Source organism: Cloeon dipterum, chromosome X (assembly GCF_949628265.1).
Source record: "Cloeon dipterum chromosome X, ieCloDipt1.1, whole genome shotgun sequence".
NCBI classification, from domain to species: domain Eukaryota; kingdom Metazoa; phylum Arthropoda; class Insecta; order Ephemeroptera; family Baetidae; genus Cloeon; species Cloeon dipterum.
Window position 1 is genome coordinate 23,033,464 of NC_088790.1, and position 20,878 is coordinate 23,054,341.

General features: G+C 41.4%; 1 protein-coding gene across 3 annotated transcripts in view; it reads right to left on the minus strand.

Annotated features, from left to right (window-relative positions):
- Positions 1-20,878, minus strand: part of LOC135945742 (protein sister of odd and bowel) — a 57,439-nt gene that overhangs the window by 20,842 nt on the left and 15,719 nt on the right. The window contains exons 2-3 of one of the 3 annotated variants that reach the window (XM_065493598.1): positions 20,502-20,554; positions 5,933-5,968 (exon numbers count right to left, since the gene is read on the minus strand). The exons of 1 other annotated variant lie outside the window; for it this stretch is intronic. The gene's annotated coding sequence lies outside the window, so the exon portion shown is untranslated. The remainder of the gene's footprint in view (positions 1-5,932; positions 5,969-20,501; positions 20,555-20,878) is intronic. One more of the 3 variants, XM_065493597.1, reaches the window with a different exon arrangement.

Consider the following 20,878-nt stretch of genomic DNA (forward strand, 5'->3'; position numbering starts at 1 on the left):
GCACAATCGAGCGAGCACTCCTCGTTCTCTACGCTCGCCTAATTTAGCGCACTTGACTTGCTTCCAGAAATCTATGCCAAAAGTGATTATTATACCGCGCGCGCGGCACTCCTTCCTCGCAGCTTTTGCCTCAAAACTGGTTGGCTGCTTTTACCAATCTCCTGTCCCGATCGTAAACAATGCGATTTGCTGTCTGACAGGCGATTAATTACTCGTAGCCTATGGAAAATCAGATTCTGCTCACAGCACTATACTAAAATTTAATGTTCGTTGAGTAATTTCAATGTGTTTTTTATTATCAGGATGGTTTGTGGTAACACTACTATAAATATATTAATTTAAACAAATTTATATTTATAAATCAATCAATCATTTCGTCTCTGGCGATGATGATAATAATGGTCCACTTTCTCCTGACTTAATTCAAATTTTTCAATGGTTCGTTCTTTACCTTAAACAATTTTCAATTCAATCAAGCGGCTCAAAGCATCATACGCTTTCATGAAACACTGTTTAAAGTAGCATGTGTATGCATTGAACCAGCATTTGAAAACATGCGTGAGATGCTGCACTGAGTGAGAGACGCAATCCATCCGCGCGGCGTTGGGCAAATTGAAAGCCGCCCACTAATTGCGAGCCGAGAGTTGCCATTTAATTATCTTTCTTTCTACCTCGGCCGGCCATAAATTATATCTGCAACAGCCACGTCTTTGAATCTGATAAATCCGCGCGCGAGCTATATTGCAAATTAGCAATTCAACCGCGTGGAAATCGAATATAAAAGACACGGCCAGCGTGCACCGAGTGCCGCCGCCGCCGCGCTGATTTGCAATTGAGGCAAAAGTAGGTTAGCGAGACACGGAGCAAAGGCAGGCAGGCAAGCAGGCAGCGAACAATATAAAATTTATTTGCACGCAGAGGTCCTGCTTCCGAAGCAGGTTTCGATTGACGACGCTGAGAGAGTCGTTCGGAATAAATTCCGCCGGGCACCGGGGCAAAAGGGTCGTGTCTTTTACGAGCGTTGGCCAATATTTGAAAAGAAATTGCGAATGTGCGCTTGACATTATTCTAGTTGACAAACAGCCCAGTGGAATCTGCATTTTCTTTTTTGGGCATGGGACTCGTAAAGATCATTACTATTGAAATCGCAAGACACGCTTTTACTTGAAAACATAACAGTAGGTAATTTTTGCAGTACGCGCTTTCTAGCCTGTCAGAGCCCAAGTACAGATAATTTTTAATTAGCTATGCATAGTACACGCCACGATTGTTGCAGTGGTTTCACTAAAAAAAGTATCAGAAACCGTCAAATTAAATTTCCTTCAATTTGAGCAATTGTATTTTGTTTTGCACTGGCAAACAAACATATCCGACAATCCAACAATCGACCATAGAATTTCCAGCGGCCATTCGCAAATTCTATGTTTGATTGTCTTGTAAAAGCAAGAATTGCATCTGTTGTAAAACTATTGTAAAATTATGCAGAAATTCAGAGTTTTAAGGAAGTAAATGTTTGCGCTAGATGACGTGACAAGTTTGAAATGTACTGCGAGGGGATTAGCGCTTTTCGGCACGCGGCATACTCGGACGCTTGCAATTTTACTGGACGCACTGCTTTCTAGGAAATCCTGGCGGCGAGGCAGAAGACGCGAGTAGAACGAGAAAGAAATCCACTGTTATTGCCTCGCAGCGCAATTTTAATTTATGTACACGAACTGCGGCGCCTAATGCGCGCACTGAGACTTCATTATTCGCGCTCGCTCATTACGATCTGCACTTTCGTCCCTCTGTGATTTGCATCGTGCGATCGACGAGCCGGCAATAATCGTGTCTCTCTCTTGTCGGAACACGCGGCTATTCAATGGCAGGCTAATTAGAAGAGTGTCTTTGCGCTAGTGATGCCACACACTAATTGAGGGCGTATTCTGCATCGTTGAAAGCTTGGAATTCGTCGTTGAAAAGCTTGGAAAGCGTCGTCGTCTCGAACAATTTGTTCGGTTCTTTTATATCATCTCGAAATGCTCTTAATTAAGAAATTTCCAGGCTATAAAAATTCTCTATATGTCTTGTGAAATTGGAGCAAATTTTCGACATACGTCTGCCATCTCTTAATCAAGCGAGAAGGAATTTATGAAATTTTTCAAAAGCATTTTTTCATTCTCTAGTTAAAAATGATAGCTATTTTAATTATAATGTTAATTTCTCTTACGGCTTTCACTTAGGTCACAATTATTATTTTTTGGTTTGGTTTTTCAAGGAGAAACAAAACTTATTGACTATATTCGCGCTTAGTTCTTCTAGAACTATACATATATTTAATCATATGCGTGATATTATTCTCATCATTTTAAATTGTCTGCCCTTTAAACTTTTTGCGTCTCTAACGAGGATGGCGAAAAGAAATCACAATAACGAGCGGCAGTTTTTCTGCGAGTTTGCTCTCAGATTTGCAAATAATCTCGCATATCACACAGGCAATTTCATGATGGTTAAGTGAGAGTGGACCATCAAGAAGACTGGCTTACTTTTCTGCGCTGCAACGTGTCGAGCTCAATTACTCTCGCGCCTCGGATTAGTAACTATAGCACAAGTAATTTAATTTAATGAATCTTGTTGTCATCTCCTCTCGTAATTACGCGCTGCTCTTGCGGTTTTTGCGCGAGTGCAAAAAGTCGGCGCTCTCGTCTCGAGAAAGCTGCCCGTTAAATAGGCACTGTCAAGCGCATTAACATAATTTTTAATTTTATATGAAAATGCGGAAAGTCTCAACGCAATGCTTCCGGCGAGAATTCCTGCAGGAATGAATGACGTGTTGACGGAGTGATTATTAGGTGACGCCCTGCTCTGCTAATGAATTTTATGAATAAATCACGCGCCAGAGCTACCAAGGTCTGCTCTCACACTTGTGTTCTTGAAAAGCAAAAACATTGAACGGCGGAATTCGCAGCCGGAATTGTACTTAACAATTTTGCAACGGAGCGTGGGAAATTAATAAATGATTATTCTCTCTATTAATTTATTGCAAAATGCAACCTACATTCCTGATCATACTGCAGGAAGACCTAGACGGAGTCTCTGAATCACGATACTTATAAATACCCACAATTAGAGGAAAACAGCAATCAACGCGACACTGTATAATGGTAATAAATTGATGCTGCCAGCCTGCAACAGTGTGCTACATTAAAGCTGTCTTTTGCTTAAGTACCCAAGGGTTACAATTTATTTAAAGCGCTGCCGCGCCGTTAGGATGCTTCTGGAAGATAATGTAATGGCAGTGTCAAAGGCGGCGCGCGGCATTGATCGTAAATAAAAACACGCAGCCTCGAAATCCTTGTTGTATTCTCGGGATATTTATTTGTTTATAATATAAACTTCAAACCGCGTGCTTGATCAGTTAATTTGGGGGGAATTAAAAACTAATCACATGCAGAGCGTGAAGAAATATAATTTCGATCGGTTGAGGAATCAAATAATAATATTTATAGTTTCGCAAGCATTAATTGGATAGGTCTCTGACAATTATATATTTGTTCATACGAGGTGTCGAAACTGGGTCTGCTTTGCGTGAAATCGGCCGGCAAAGGGGGAACAAAAAAGCACGTCGGCGCGAGCAATAAAATTTATAATCATCGCGTATGATTCGCTGGAGGACGTCGTATATAAATTAAATTCCGTATGCACAGCATGCCAACTTTATAAGCCAGACAGATAATCTGAGATTTCGTGATAGGGAGTTGAAGAAAATGCCTGCAATTTTATGACAACTCGTTCCTTCTTTCGTGCAAATTTTCTCGTTTGTAATTTATCAGCAGTGCGGTTGCTGTGTGAGCTCAAAATATCGCAGAAGCCAGACTTGATTGGCGGGCAAATAAATTTGACTTACAACTCAATTAGGATGAGCGCCGCGAGTCAAGCGCAGCGCCGCGTGTTTTAGGCCATTTTACAGAAAAAAATTGATTCATCGCGAGTATTAAATTTGTTTTATGATTTTTGTGTTCGGCGCCCATCCTGGTGGGCCAGTTTTTGTTCAGGAACTGCTTCTCGCCGGCATTATTAAAAAAATTCGGCAGCAGCAGTTGCTATTGAAACGCGTGTCCATTTATTACGATTATTGGCCTGATTCAGAGGCCACGAGACAACGGCTTTTAAACGAATATTATGCAAATTTCACATTCAATTTAATATAAATAAAATTGAAGTGGGCCCACCAACAACTGCGGTGCACGGTAACTACCCATTTTCCAGCATTCAATTTGATTAAGGGTCCAATTAAAGAAGAGAAGTACTCTGCTTCTTTTTACCAAGCCCAAAACTCGTTTACACGCCATTTCTCTCCGCACAGCCGAATTCGTAGCAACAGATGTGCATAAATTCTCATTAATTCGAGAAAATAAAGCTCGTATGCAAATATTCAGCTGACTTGTTGTGCGTGCGGTGACCCAAATCTCGCGTTGTGCGTCCTTTTGTGTTCCGAGCAGTCGGGTTTAATTATCCTCGAAATTCTAATTAGCCCGGACGACCGACAGAGAGCTGATTAATTTACTTTCCTTGTTTGTGTCAATCAAAGCGTTTCCACGCATGCAGCCAGGAATTTTAACGAAGTTGAGTGCGCGTTAATTTCGACTTTTTATTGTAAACTCGCCAGGGCGCAGACAGCAGGTGAATTTGTAAACTTTTACGACCTTTCAAGAGTTACAAACTTTTATTGCAAAACAACAACACTGCTTGATGTATGTTTAAAAGAGAAGTCACTTTGTGCTTGAAATATAAAATACTACAAGATGCTGATTAAATTTTAAAAAATTATGCTTTTATGTAAATTTCAGTGTCAATTTCATCTGGAGGCACGTTCATGCCGAATTTTCTCACATCTGCAGAATAACGGAGAGCGTGACACATATATAAAGCAGAGGGGTCATAAAAGAGCAACTAATAACGACGAGAGTTCCGGAATTTTGATAAATTCTAAGAAGCGGCACTAAGGCGTCGGCGTCTATTGCACACACATTTTTCACACCAGCTTAAAAATTTCGTACGATTGGCTGCACATCTAATGTTCTTTCGCGGCCAAAAAGCAGCGATTCTCAGCTATTAATTGTTGTCGAGACGAGGGAGAGCCAAGCGAGTCGGTTTTTGCACGACAAACGCCTTCATTGAAGCACGACCCGCTATATTTCACGGAAATCAAATAAATCGTCCGTCTGCCGCAAAAAGCGAAGAGGAAAATGTGTGTGAATGTCGACGGTTCAAAGTCAATCGGCATGCCAAATCGGAATCAACTTCGGGGTCAAAAAATCGAAGAAAAAGCGACGCTCAATTTTTCAGCTGATAATTATTGTTCTGCGAAGCGGAGCAAACAACCTCCAGGTGCTGGGGCAACGCCTAAATCTCGCACCCGAAACACAAACAGCCGCGTGAGCTGAGGCATTCGGCAGGCAGCGGAACTAAATAATAAAAAAGAGACAACCAACACACTACACACACAATGCGAACGTCCTTGTCGTTTATATTCTTGTAAGCTGCGGTTTATAGGTCTATTAAGTTGGTCAAAAACACACGAGCGCACAATATCCGCCAGCCAGCCAACCCCGTGATTTATTTTGGCATTGCTCCGTAATTTCGCCGAAAAACATAAAAAACGAACGAAAAGGATTGTTTTACAACCATGACCACTCTCGTATTCTTTTCCTACACTTTGATGTGTGTTTTGATTTATTTTTAGACAAGCGCAGATCGCTCTACGGATAAATTTCATGCTGTTATTTGCTTTAATTTGACGCTTTTGGGCATGAAATTTCGAATGTGTCTGTTAGCCTACAACGCAGACACACGTGCACGTCGCCGTACGAAAAAGATGTTGCGGATGGAATGTCGGACCCGCCGGTGTGAATTATTGTAATAGACTTTTACGATTTGAAGTCGTGCTCACCTCATTCAGCCACACCATCCACGGCCGTGTTTGTTTCTGAAACAAGGAACATTAAATTGATTACACGCTGCTAGAACGTTATATTCGCGTTGACTTGCTTCATATGATATTTTAAGCAAATTTCGTGTTCTCTGCTTAGCGGATTTAGTTAGATTATGTTTTAGGTGTATGTTATGACGTGTTTTTTATCTGCACTCACACGTCGTAATAAAATTTGGGAAAACGGCTTCTTAATAAATTGCAAAGTCAGTTGTGGCGAGTAAATGCATTGACACAGTAATAATCCAAGTCACAAGTGTGCCATTTTCTTTTCTTTATATTGCGGAGAGGCGCTGATAGCATTTGACACGCTAATGGCCGAGTTCCGGGCTCCGCGCGTTTCTCGATCTGGGCGTCGTTTCGCTCGGTAACCGACTCCACGCTAATAACAATAATCAAGTTTCGCGCGATTTCATATTGCCGAGCACGCTCGCATACCTTTTGTGTGTGAGTGTATATATGTGTATATATACACAACTGATTGCGAGTCGTCAGGTGCGACTACTGCCTTTGATTGTATAAATACACCGCCCGTAAGCAGTTGGTCACGAATTTTTGCATCACTGATTTCAGCCTGTCCCCCTCTCTCCAGAATTTACTTTTAATTCGGCTTTATAAAAGTATAAAGAGCTCCAATACTATGTATTTTGGTTGGAGTCCTATTGGTTTATGATTTTTGCTTTTTATTTATAGTTAATTAACACAACCCGAATGTATTAAGGTTCAAATTTTGTTTTTATTCCGGAACAGCAGGGTATAGCTTTACCCCATACATCCCCACATCCGAAAAGAACCAACGAAATTACAAAAAAAAATATCATATGGAAACAGAGGGGAAAGTCAGTCTGCCTGTATTATGAGAATTACATTTGGCTAACTGTTTTTTTTTTTAATTAGAGTACACAACTCACTTGAAAATGCTAACGTGTAACAGTTTAATATAATTGTTTTAAATAATTATAAACATTTATATATTTATTTATTTATTCATTTTGCTCTTTTTATTCCTGTCCGAGGAGCGGGAAGGCACTGCACTAGCATGAATGCTGAAACCCGGGTGCCAATAACAGCGCGAACGGATAACATGGGCGCACCAGGCCGCACATTTCAGGGACCCAGCCCACACAAGGGCCACTTGTCTCCGCACCGAGGACTGCATTGAAGCCACATCACGCATGTCTTTTAATTTATAATATTTTGAATTGTAAAACATATATATTGAATTTATTTCTTAATTTATTTCAAATTTAAATGTTCAATATATAAAGTAATTTTTAACTTGTAAATTTTTTATTGAACATTTTATTGAATTTTACATAAAGACGTGTGTACTGTAATTTTATGGTTAAATGATCTATAGAGTCTTGTTGACTTTTGACACGTATTGTAATAATTTTGGATTCAATTGAATGAATTAATTGTCATTTTAGGCAAGAAGCTCTAAAGCAACGGCGTAGATAGTTGACCGCCATAAGTGTGATTTGAGTGATTCATGCGCCGCTATATGGGGTGCCCATAAAAATTGACCTGTACTTTAAAGGCGACGCCAGCTTCGAGTGAGTTTTCTCGTTTGGCAGAGATGAATTCATAACTTATTCCAGCACGCGCACTTCATTCAAAACTTGAGCAATTTCTGCCGGCCAAATAAGGAGTCGAGCGACACACACACACACACTGGCTTGCCTCCCATGCATCTGGAATTTATTTGAATCCGAAACGATGCACATTAGAGAGCGAACGAGGCAATTGGCCGCCTATTCGAGAGCGCGCCTGCCATCATTTGGATGCTTTTTCTTTGTCGGCGACGGTGGGCCCCGTTATTGATTTCGATATTGAGGTGTGAGGTCTGATTGTTGGCCGCTTTTACGTGCTCTCCGAGTCCGATCTCGCTTGGGCGGCGGCCGCTTTTTCAATCGTTCAGCCCAATGTAAAGGTCGTCCAGGGTCTCGCGGAATAAAATGCATGTTTATTTGTGTGTACATGCAAACGTGCTCGGAGCGAAACTGCAGCTGACTCACTCACACACTGAGAGCAAATCTGTAATTTGAATCACGACTTGGCGCTCACTGTCTGCATGCCATTATTTATTCCTGTTCGGTTCACTTCCTTGCGAATTCGCGTCAGACCAGGGTTCAAGGCTGAGCTCGAAAATGCCGTGTGCGTGCGATTTTGTTGCTGCGATATTAAAAGCAGAAAGAGTTCCGGTCAAATTTCAAATGTCAGTTCATTTAACATTATTTTTAAGCAATTTTGCAGCACAAAAATTGTTTGTGCGCTGGATGTGACCAATTTTTAATTTTTAATCGTGGTGGAGATTCCATTTTATTTAAGGGAACAATTATGTGTTGCGTTCACCGAATTCACTCTTGTAAAAAGAGTAACTCGCGGAAATAATGAAAATCAGGGCGTGGAGACTGTGGAGAGGCGAGTGATTTCAGAAGAATTTGAAACAGGGAGTATTCCGCAGGAAAATTGATGTGGTAATGAACACATTTTAATAAATCCCTGACAACATCAACGATTCATCTGTTGTACTAAAAACATGCGGATATTCACAACATAAAGTTTAATCATTTATGGTCAGACCAAGACAGAGTCTGTAGTGTGTCTGGCGACAACCTTTTTTTCTGATTTAAATTGAAGCTCATAATTATTTAAAATTAAAACAATCAACAATCAAATTTAGATCTTTTTGTGGCTTTTGTCCGTGCTGTCGTGCCTGATTTCGATTTTTCTCGTTCAATGGCATGTGGCTTTGTGAGGGCCATCTTTCTTTCAGCAAAATAAATCACGATTTTTACCACTAGAATCTTTGGAGCCGATTTCCTCGAAAATTCACACGGTGACTTCTGCAAGTTCTAACATTGGCTCGGTTTGATTGTACAGTTCAGTTGGTAAGAAGGATAAAATAAATCTTAAGAATCCATTTGCATCCATAACTATATCGTTTCTGTCAACGTCTCTTCAGCTTCTATTGTACAATTTGTCATTAATCATGACGGCGGAATAAGCCTTTGAATTAATGAAATATACGGAGCGTGAAATCATCTGTCAGAAACGGATCGACATGGGAACAGTATTGGAGCCCTGCATTAATGTGGCACACTCATCGATTTTTCCCCTTGTCAGTGCTGCGAATCCATCACCTCTCTTGTGCTCTCTTTTGTATGTATATATTCTTCTCTTCCTATTTCGCGCACGGCAGAGATCTCGATCGGACTGAGCGGAGAGAGCAGCGCATTTCAAATAGCGATTTATCAGCGCGAGACACACAATAGCACATTAGAGCAGGAAAACGCGCGCAGATCCTTGACACACTGCAGCATCCTGCTGATTTATAATTTTTGAGCTGTTTCCTCCCTGCCGCGCACGCGGCCATTAATTAAGTGAGCTAATGGGGAAAATCGCGGTTTCATTCATGCAGTGTGCGTTTGTTTCTCTAACGCGCCGTGATAATAAGACGACAACTCATTGCATTATAAGAGTGCCGTGTATGTGCTGTGTTTTTCCCGCTGTTCTCTCCGCCGCGCGCGGCTGATTAAGTGTTTACCAGCAATGGACAAAGTAGTGTGTGTTGTCGCTTTTAGTTCTCGGAATCCGCCAGGTGACATTTTACCACTTTGATTTCTTGTCGTGCGCGATAGCGATCAAAGGGGGAAACTCTCTCGCTTGTTTCTCAATCAAATTCTAATTAATTCAATCGCGCCGGCCTGCATGCGTGGTATTTTCTCACAATTAAGGAAAGATAATAAATCTCATCGGGGCAACGAGTGGGCGAGGCTCTCATTGTCAAGATAAGAGAGAATGCCGAGATTGAAATTGTCTGTGGCGTTTCGTAAAACGCGCAACACGCCGGAGAGAACCTATAAAACAATGCCTAAATTTGCCCCTGAATTGCCCCGTAATTTTCAACACTAGCTTTTAAGCCGATTTCCTTTTCAATTACGCTTTCCCCGAGGCAGCAACAATTAGTGCGATTGCTTTGTCATAAAAATTTGCTGCCAACACGTTCTTTTTCAAATTGAAACAGGAATAATTGCAGTCCTTCTACTTACTTTTTTCAAACTATTAAGACAACAAACTACGCCGAAATTTCTTCACTAAAGAAGAGAACTCTAGTTCCAAAAATCGAATTTACAGTCGTAAAATTTGTTAAAGATTTAAATTTCTCTTTGATGGGGCAGAAATCGCATATTTTGCAGAAAGCAATCAGAAATTTATTCCATTTTAAGGCACAAAACTTAAGTTTTTAACTTCGGTGGTGGGGGAAATAGTCGATTTAAAACATTGTAAATTTTATCTCATCGCAACTCTTAGCAATACAATTGACAAAGAGCCCAATTTCACATGTTTTTTTTGGAAATATAATAAAATTTTGAAATATCAGGCATCAAAACGGCTATTGAAAATTTGATTGGAAATGTGAATTTTCTTTTCATAAAAATAATTGATCAAAAGTTTCGGTAATTCGAATGAAGCCAACTGAAGAGCGATCGTTTTGATTTATATGCGTCAAAATTCAGTGAGGAAAAATTATCTGCAGCGATTCCCGAGTAAATTATTTTATAACAGATAATTTGCGATATCATTAAATCTGTTCAATTCGAAATTTGTCCGAGATGAAATACATACACTATCAGCCCGAAATCAAGTCGTCCAACCGGCCGATAAAATCGATCGCTAATCCGATTCCGCAAGCAGGATGTGCGAGGAGAACAAGGAACGAGTTTGGCCCAGCCATTACTTAGGCCGCGCCACCGAGAGTAATTTATTAATTTCTTCCACTGATATGAGCAACCTGTTTTCGAGACCCGCGGCACTGGTTGCGCGGTGCCAAATTTATTTCTTCGCGCCAACTACCGGGCAGAAAGAAATTCGGCAAACAAAGCACCGAGTCGAATCCTGGACAAAACAAACCAGGCCGACCTTGCCTTGCTTGCGTGTGCTTTTTCTTACACAAATTCCCGACCTACAGCAGCAGATGGCTCGAGGTTTCTGCTGAAAAATGCTCAGCCGCTTTGATTTATGGCGAAATGGGTAATTGCGGACGCGATAGATGGTTTAATTTCGGCACCGGCGGCTGCGGCGGCGAAGCATTGCCAAATCCGCAGGGTTTCTCAAGCAGCTGACATACTTTATGGCGGTGTAATTTGAATGCTTAATTGCGCCTCCTGTGTTTGTATCAATTGATTTTTACAGCTTAATAAACTTTTTGGGCAATTACCTCGCGCGCTTAAATTTGCAGTCGACGCCAAAGACCAGTCATTTAAATGAAATATTTTTCTCCAGGGGTTATTTTGAATCGTAATCACGTCATAAACGGAGTAATGAGCGCATTGCGTGCACAGAGGTTTATGTCTATGATGCTCTTAAATTTCATCAATTATTTCTGCATCAAAAGAAGTTTCCTAACGCAAGTGTCCAGCCATAACATAAATTTAGTTACTATATTGGGACGAGCTAATTTGTAATTTTATTTTGTTTTTTTGGCAGAGGCCATTCCACACTTTCAAAACTTAAGATGAGGTTCATAGAGGTGAACCTTTTTAGCCATTTTGTAATTAAAACAAACTGTCGGGATAGATTGTTGAGTAAAAACTACTTGTTCGAATTAAATTATTAGCGATTACCGACAATTAAATGCCAACAAGCGTTTTTTCAAACTTCAAAGTGCCGATTAAAGTTTAACTCACAATCAGATGATCTTGAATAAAAAATCGAAAAATATTTGCATATTAGCATTTCTGCTCATCCTTTTTGATTTTATTTTTAAACTTTGATAATTTTGCGGTTTAAAACTATTCCCATCTCACATCCTATTTGTGACCTGTTTGAAAAGGTACATCAAAGTGAATGTTAATAAAATAAACAATTGATATATTCGAATCACAATAGGTATAGAATGAAAATGGCCGCTCTGACTAATTGCCCAACGCCAATTAATTATTGCACTCCCCATCGGGCAGGCGCAGCAACAGCAATAAGAAAACACGACGCGCGCATTTATCTCCTTCTGTTTGATCAGATGAAAAATAATTTATCAGCGGCAATCACGAATAATTAGCGGTGAGCTGGCGCGATTGCATTAATTTCGCACTAGCTGTCGGCCCGGCGCTGCGGGGAAAGAAACTCTCGGCGGCGGCGCATTTTTCCACCCACAAGCCGCGCGCTGCTCTCGCTGCCGGCGTGTTGCAATCCCTGTGCGCCGAAGATATAGCTAGATAATATGTATGTGCTCGGCGTGTTGACGTCATGGAGTCTCACTACGTACACGCTGACTGGCTCGAGTCGTGCTCTGTAACAGTACCACCGAGATGCCAATGTAAGTGACCTAGATCGTTTTCTCTCTTTCAGCCGCGGCAGCGTGATTTTACCTCCTCCGAACGAACCAACTCCCCCTATTTCATTCTCTGCGAGTCACGATTTTTCTCAGCCGCGCACACAGCCTTTTTTGTTTTTCGCCGCTCGGCCAGGGCAGACACAACGCGAATTCCTTCCCAAAACACACAGCGAGATGACATTGTGATTTTTCGGCCGTTATTATTAATCACTTGCGTGTCAACTGCTGCATGCGGCACACGGGAAAGCGATTTTTTTTCTTCTTCTTAATTGCCTCCGCGAGATCGATTAGTTTTGACGCCATTGTTTTGTGGCCGCGGCGGCGGCCGCATTGTTGCCCTGCCGCCCTTGAATTTGCTTTCCTTCCTTTTCTAATCAATCGATTGTGCCGCGGCTGCTTTATTCGGCCAATGGACGAAAAACGCGATGTTTCGGGCCAGCCGACAAGGACGACTGACATTGTTCGGAGGGCTGGTGATTTCAATGAGCGAGGACCAAGGACCGCAACCGGCGTAACACGCGTGAAAAGCGGGTTTCATAAAGCATTTTCTGAAGTAGATCACTACAGACTGTACCGTAAACCACTGAAAACGCGCGTAATGTCTAGTAGTCCTAAATTTTTTCAATGGTGGCCACTGTCAGGTTGTACAAAATCAATAAAAAGAGCGAAAATCCGACCACAGAATTGGATTCATCATACTTCTTTACGTCAGTTAAATTCGAAATCCAGTCCTAATCAACCGATGTTACTACAAAAAAACGAGTTCCCCTAATTTTTAAAATATAATTTATTTTTACCAAAGAAGTCGATTTGGGCCAGGTTTGGATTTGATTGGATGTAAAATCCATCATTAACAGAGCCTCATTGACCTAGAAAATTGGAATTAAATCCTGGAGAACACGATTTAGCGTATTTTAATCCGGATCTGTCTCATAAAAAATATTGAAACTTGACCATGAATTTAAAAAGCTTTAATTTAGAGTAAGGACCGCCACTTGTTAAAATTCGACACTCGCACACACGCAAATCAAATCAAGGCAATCAGGACGGGCGGTAATGAAAGATCCGTAATCATCGGGCACCTCCTCCGCCCTTTTCGCTGCTTCGGCACCTGCAGCGGCAGCGGCGGCTGCGAGATTTGCTCGCAATTAGCCGTCGAACGGCACTCATAAATCCGAATCGCCCATTATCCGGCCGACGGCAGAGAGCGCAAATTTGCGCAAACATAAATCAGCAAGCGCGATTCGCACGGCATGCGCGCCCGAGATAATAGGGAAATTGAATTTTATAATAATATCTCTATTATCACGACGCAGCAGAAAGACAATCGTGTGTGCGCGCGCGCCGGGCGATTAAGAAACAATATCTCATTGTGCGAACTCGTGAGCAAAAAACTGTCGGCGCCGCTGACTGACTGACTGACTGACTGAGAGGGCCATTATGTTATGGCCGCGCGGCCGAAACTGCAGGTCATTTCAACTCATTGTCACTCGCGAGACATAATCATGCACTTTACCGGCCGGGGTAACACTAGTAAAACACACTGCTTGCTTCCATTGTGTTCAGTGCCGCCGCTTTTTATTATTGAGCACTGCCGATTTTATTGCCATTCACAAGCCAGCCAGCCAGCCGCCTGCTGCAGGTAATTCAATTTCGATTTTATCTTTCTCTCCCAATGTGCGCTACCGTGCTTTATTCGAGCTTTTTGCACGGCCGGCAAGGTCGCCGTAGATTTTCATTCAGTAGGTACTTTGGTAAAATCTGCCACTGATGCAATCAGCCATCTAAACTCCACGATTAATTTCCGTGAGGCACTTTTATTGAAGTGGTTATAGTCGGTAAACTTACAATTAGAAACGAAAAAAATTAAATTCTTTTAAAATGATCAAAATGTTGATGACCGTAGTTCTCGTTAATTCTTTGTGATTTTTTTTTAATTAATTGGTCGAGATCGCTGAATCAATTTTGCTATTTTTTTTAGTCATACAGAAATAATTTTTTTGTCGTTTTTTTGTGGCCTTTTGCATTACAGAAGGTACTGCCAGGTCTAGATAATCAAAGCTGCTTTTTTAATTTAAATATATAAAATGAAAACTCACTTTCATGCGAGTCAAGAAATTAAACATGTCTCTATATTTGTTCAGTCATTTATATTACGTCTTTGCCAAATGGGTAATGAGCAATTTTCTTTCCTGAGTTTCCTCGATGATTTGCGGTTCGGGGATTTCGCTCTCACAAGCAGTCAGAGTCATTTGGCGAGGCAGTAATATTTCAGTGGTGACGAAACTGAGGACGAGAGTGAAAACACGCCGCCGCTGCGGGGAACACGCCAATTGTCACATCACGCAGCAGTTCCGCAGACTCATTTGCGTCCTCAAAATCTCAGCAGCAGCAGCAGCAGCAACAACAACAACAACAACACGAGAACAACTCCTCCTCGGCTGCAGGCGGGCGACTCGTTTAATTGAAAACAACTTAATATATAGATAAATACGTTGCACACATTGTCTGTGCGCGGCTCAGCTTTCCACTCTGCCTTTTCTCAAATGGGCCGTGCACGTCGAGTTTATTGCTGTATCGCTTTTTGAAATAGACAGCCAGCCGAGTTGTACCGTTTCTTGTTTCAAACTTGCACATTATGTTTCGGTTTTTTTCTCTTCACGCTCGCTGTGTATAAAAAGAGTGTTTATGATGTCTTTCACACATCCAGAAGGTGTAACTTTTCAAGGGACCTACTGCAAGTACTGCAAAAAATAAATGTGTAAATATACTGTACGTATCAAGCAGCTATTAACTCGTTGTCGTTTTAGATGACTTGATCTGCCCTGTCAAAATAAACTGGTAAAACATTTCTACACTCAACACTAATTGAAATGCTTAAATTAATTGGATTTTTCTTATTTGTCCTGCAATCCAAGCTCCAAAAGTGTTAATTTTTCAACTCGCATCTGTCAATCCAGCGCTTGAAATTTATTTTGCCGCTGCACCTCCAGAGCAGCTCTTTAAAATGAAGCCAAGCGTAAGATTAGAAACACTAAGGCACATCATAAAAGTTTTGAACTCAATCCACTTGGAAGCTGTGAGCTCTCTTTAACACTGGAGCAAGTGCGGATGTTGGAGTTCCCTGCTGGCCGCGTAAATTATTGCTATGTTCTGCTAAGAGCAAGTCGAAGCATGTTCTGCGCTCGTAATAATGCCCTTTGCCGAACAAATGGGTCTCAGCGCGCACGGCACTTTATTTATTTATTCGCCGGCCGGTGGATTTATGGAGTCTCTGCACTCGAATGTGAGTACAAATTATTTTATTTCATAGGCGCGTAAGTGGAACAATGGGTATATCGTGTTTCCTGGCCACAGCCCACGCCGGCTTTATTATTATTCATTTGCTACGTGCCAGTGCTGCCGCTGTTACAATACTCGCACAACACAGAGAGCGCATACTCTCTAAGGCCGCTCTTGATGCATGAATTATGGGAGAAATTGCCGTGCTTGCGCCGCGCGGCAACATGAAAGTTGGGGGTGTCCGCCTTCATTAGACGATCACGATTTTCACACTTGTCGGCAGCTAATTTTCATTATGGTCTGTTTAATTAAGCGAAAAGTGGAGGCGGTGAGTGACGCCGTTTGAGCAGAGCGAGTGTCGACAGTTAAAAAATCCATTATCCATTAGATAAAATCAGACAAAATTTTGCACGCTTTTGGATGAGAGCATGGCTTGCGGGAATTACGAAAATGGGGGCGTGCATTGGGGCCGCATACCCAAAAACGAAAAAAAATAATTAATAAATGTGCGGAAAAATCAGCCCTCATTAATGGAATTTTCTTCAGTTCATAGAAATTCAAATAATTAATTCAAATAATGAAAAGGTGTCATTCACGCTTCAATCAATATTCCGAACATCGTAGCGTTTACAGAAAAAATAATCACACACATTGCAAGTAATCATTGTACCATTTGAAAATTTTCGACTTGGCCACCTTCGAAAAGGCATCATCTTTTGCACATTTAAGGAGGAATATATGATTCATGATGGCGGATCGAGCCATAGCCGTATGAATTTTTCTCCTTTTCGCGACAGAAATTTTTGTCGGAATATGGTGCTTGTTTGATGAAAGCGGCACTTGTTTGTGGTCGCGCCATTTTGCGAAGAAAAAAGCGAGCTCGCTCATTAGGCTGACATCTCTAAAAACAACAGGCGCGCGAGCAGTTTTGGCCCTTGGGGGCAACGCGTCTCGGGTCGACCAACCGCAGGATGGCGATTACTAAATGATAATGGCGATGCGTGCCGCACAGATAGATGACTGACTGACTGAGCAGAGGCCGGAAAACGAAAGTAATAAATAATGAGCGAGCACATGCTGCTATGCGGATTGTAATTTTGCATCTGTTGTTGTTTCCTCCTGCTCGGCCCGAGAGTGAAGTCACTACTTGAATGACTCGTCGGGAAGTCGGCTCTCTCCTCCCCCTGCTGGAAAACTGATCAAGGACAAACGCATCTCTTTGCAAGCAAAAAAAAATCAATCGGCTCCTTTTTTTTTCATTCAATATCGAAGAGGCAAAAAATCTCTTTCTATGTCGTTTGTTTCGCCACTTGCAGCCGTCGCGCTGTGTTTAGGTATGAAATTCGAAATTTAGGTCGCTGCTGCTTTATTTTGCTACCGCCAAGACTCGTTTTGTTCGCCGCGCGCAGACCGGCTTCTTTATTCTTATGGTAAACGCTAATTGGCTGCTTGGTAAAAAATTCTTTGCTAATGAGAAGAATGAGATCCTGAGCTGTTATTGTAAAATGGCTAGATGAGCTGCTTTCTTTCGATTATAAGTTGAGCATCGGTCGTTTGGTCGTATGTACCGCGCACTACGTGCAATTATTTACATCAAAATTCCTCGCAATTCGCCAGGAATCCAATTAGATACAGTACAGGACTTCATTCATTTCCCGATAGATGCAGACGTCACGACTCTATAATTTTATGCATTTTTCTTCTCCTCCGGCAGGTAACAACTTAATAATTTCGGAATGCCTCTTCGCACCATTTCTAGTATTTTTGCTTACTTTTCGCAGGCGGAGTTAATTAATTGTTAAAATTCCGCAACACATTTGAATGATGCAAAAATCGCAGCTGCTGCAAGTAGAGCGTACCATTAGAATTCAGACACGATCATGACCACGAGGTGTGCAGAATCTCGTAACGTGTCTAGTCTTTCTTTTAAGACTATACTTATTCTTCATTAAGTCTGCGGTGCGGAGAGGTCGAAGCATTGAAAATTATCAGCAGGACGAAAGAGCTCGTTCTTTTCGGCTGTGTTGCCAATCTGCTTGTTGCGTGGCCGTTGGCGGACTTATCATTCGCACCGATCGAGGTCACATTACAATAAGCAGCAGCGTTAATAATAATAACAAGTGCACACACACACTCAACTTGCGCCAATCAGAAATTAAGCATTGTGTGCGCGCAGATTTCGAACCAAGGACGTGAGAAGCCACGATTTTCGCGCCGCTTTTTCTCTCCCGTCAAAAATTTTCTCCCGGCCGCGCGCACTCGGAGCTAATTAGTGTGACACTAATTGCCTCTTTAGGAAGATTTGTTAGTCCTAATAAGAGCCTGCAGGCGAGATTTGGATTTTTTGGGTTTGCTCTCGTAAATTACGCGCCTTTTTAGGAAATTTTTTCCACCCGGGGTATATCTCAACGCGTGCGATGCAGCCTTATTGAGTTTCGCGTCACGATTCAATTTATATTACTAGCGTGCAATTTTTTACCTCGTCATTACTAATCAACCGGCTTGGAAAATTCAGCCTTGCAGTTCCGGCACAGCATTGTGAGTCACCGAAAGCGGCGTTTATCCCGACACGCCTTATTGACAGGAATACGTTCATATAAATCGGTGTTTATTTCCTCCATTGTCGGCCGCGACAACTGTAATTTTACGCGGCAGGTGTGATTGCGAGGCCGCTTGGCCCGGTGCCAAATTAAAATGACAAATTGGCCTTTGCTTTGGAGTCCGCCGATTTTCATTGCCAATGCGAATTGACAATTTGAAATTTTCCGTTATGTTCTCGGAATCATTGGCAGGGATCGGTTTTCAAGTACGCAGTTCGACCTTGAGCACGGTCCAAGAGCTGTATTCGGGCCATCCGAATTTTTAGCGAAACGAAAGGTGCGATTTCTAGCGTGGACAGCACGTTATTCGCAACACAAATAAACAGATAGAAAGGAGGAGAGTGGTGGCACCGAGGTGAATTAGCATTGGAGATGAGGGTAATAAAAATTACCCGAAAATGTAGAAAATCCGTCGGCATCGTTTAACTGCTGCGACATAAGAAGAATTTCTTCTTTTTTATTCGTTTTCGCAAGAAGGCCGTATGGAATTCCAACTCGACCAAATAATAAATTGGCATGAGCACGGCGGCAATTTAGCGCAAATGCCATTACGAGACTTTCAACAGCTCGAAACACAACAGAGCGATAAATTAGAGTCGGCCCGGATAGAAAAGGCAAAGAGTCAATATTTGCATATCTGATTGCCTTTGTCAGGTGCAAGCGCGCGAAGCCATTTTTCACCTAACCTCATTTTGTCAGTAGAAAAATTGCTCCGGACGGACGGATTGAGATGCAATCTGCGTCCATTAATATTTTCAGCGCGCGCAGAGGGCAATCGTGTAATAGGCAAATTATTATTCATGCTGAGTGTGTGCGCACGATATTGGATTTATTGCTCGGCGCCGGGATACACTTTGCAGCGTCTAGCTCGGGCTTACGTGTTTGTGAGTGTGTGCATCCTGCGAAAGCAATTGTGCAACTTAGTATCTTTCTCGTACTCTCGTTCGCCTTGCCACACTCAAGACAAGCAACAAAGCTACAGAAGTTGCGTCAACAGAAAACAATTTCTGTCAGTCTAACTTTAAATTGGTTAAGATATATTTTACGTTGGAATCGATAATTTTATTTTAAAAAAGTTAATATATTGAATATTTCCCATGTTACGTTAAAAATTTTAACTTGTTAAATGAATTTATTAAATTTCTTTCGTTAGAAATTCGAAAATTCTTAATTTGGATTGATACAAGGCAACAATTGTAATCATTTCAACAATGTGCAATAGTAAATGAGGGCCGGGTAATTATTAAATTTCAGCATTTTGCCAAATTATTCATAAAATTAAACGGTGTTTGTCAATACTTTTTTCTCTTGATTTCAATTCCTCGTCACGATTTATCCCACGATGTAGAATTTAAAGGTTAAATTTCCCTATTGGTGAAGTAAATCATGATGTTTTTTATAAAGATAAAATTTGTACCCAATTTTCTCAGAAATTTAAACAGCGCAAGGATGAATTTTGTTTTTCCCCCAATTTTCCCAGCACATGCTTTGTTTTCGATATTTTTACTGTACTGATCCACTTTAAATTGATTGGTCGGTTAAGAAAATTCTTAGTGCTCAAAGCCACTTACAGATGGTGACACCGTTCATTTACAATTTTCATACTGCAATTTTAGATTTAATTTTTGTTCAGCCAATCGCAGCAGTAAACCTCAAAACAAATTTTCAAGACAAAAAATCTTTGCTGTGGTGGTGGTGAAGTGTTTTAGAAACATATGCTCGTTGGTCAGTTTCCACTTAGCTTTGAGCGTTGATCAGATCTTCCATCTAATGCAGTCATAACTAATTTGTTGAAATCTATTTGGCGCGTGTACTTGTTCTCATAAACTAATTAATGCGGAGACGTTTTTCATTCGGCTAACTGCAACGTGTTTTCCGTCGGGCAGACTCTGCAGTCAAGCTGGTCGGTCATGCCTTTAATCACCAATCAGTCACGGCGGCTGGGAACTGTATCGCGAGCGAGAGACGTTGCCGTGTTTATTATTAGCCATCCACGTAGTCTGCACCGCATTACACTCTTTAAATTATCGAGTGTGTCTGCACGGTCGGCCATAACTGTGCAAGGGCGACTGACAAATTTCCTCTGCTGGACAGCAGGGGGCAGTGGAGCAATTTAAATTATTGTTATTTGCCTTGCTGTGTAATGTGCTGTGTTGCGCAATTTTATTCAATATTAACGATTTCAATGGCTCGAAGGAAATAAACACGAGTATCAGCGTCGCTCGCTGAGAGGGTATTATCTTAATACATTCGTGTATTGGAATTCTTGGCAAACGCATTAATGCGTTCCTTTCCTTAATAAGCTTACCGCATACGCTCAGTAATTCAGTCAGACTTTTAAGCTGCAATGTACCTGGTCTCCTGAAACAAATCAAACGACTCTATTAAAAACATGGTCTTTTTGTATTTTTTTTCTTATAAAATAACAAAGTCAAGACGAATTCCAATGACATGATTTCTCTTTGAGGCGTTAATTTTCATTATTTGGGCGAAAATCATCCATCTTACAATTTACAAGCTTCGCAACTTTGAGTTTAATTTTTAAAAGCGCTGAGCTGTCCACCATCGTGACTAACTGAAATTTTATTCTCTTTCAGCTCTTGAAAATCTAAATCGATGTATACGCCCGGCAGCGAAAGACGTCGAACAAGAAATTACGCTCAGGTAGCCTGGTGCCTGGTGGCT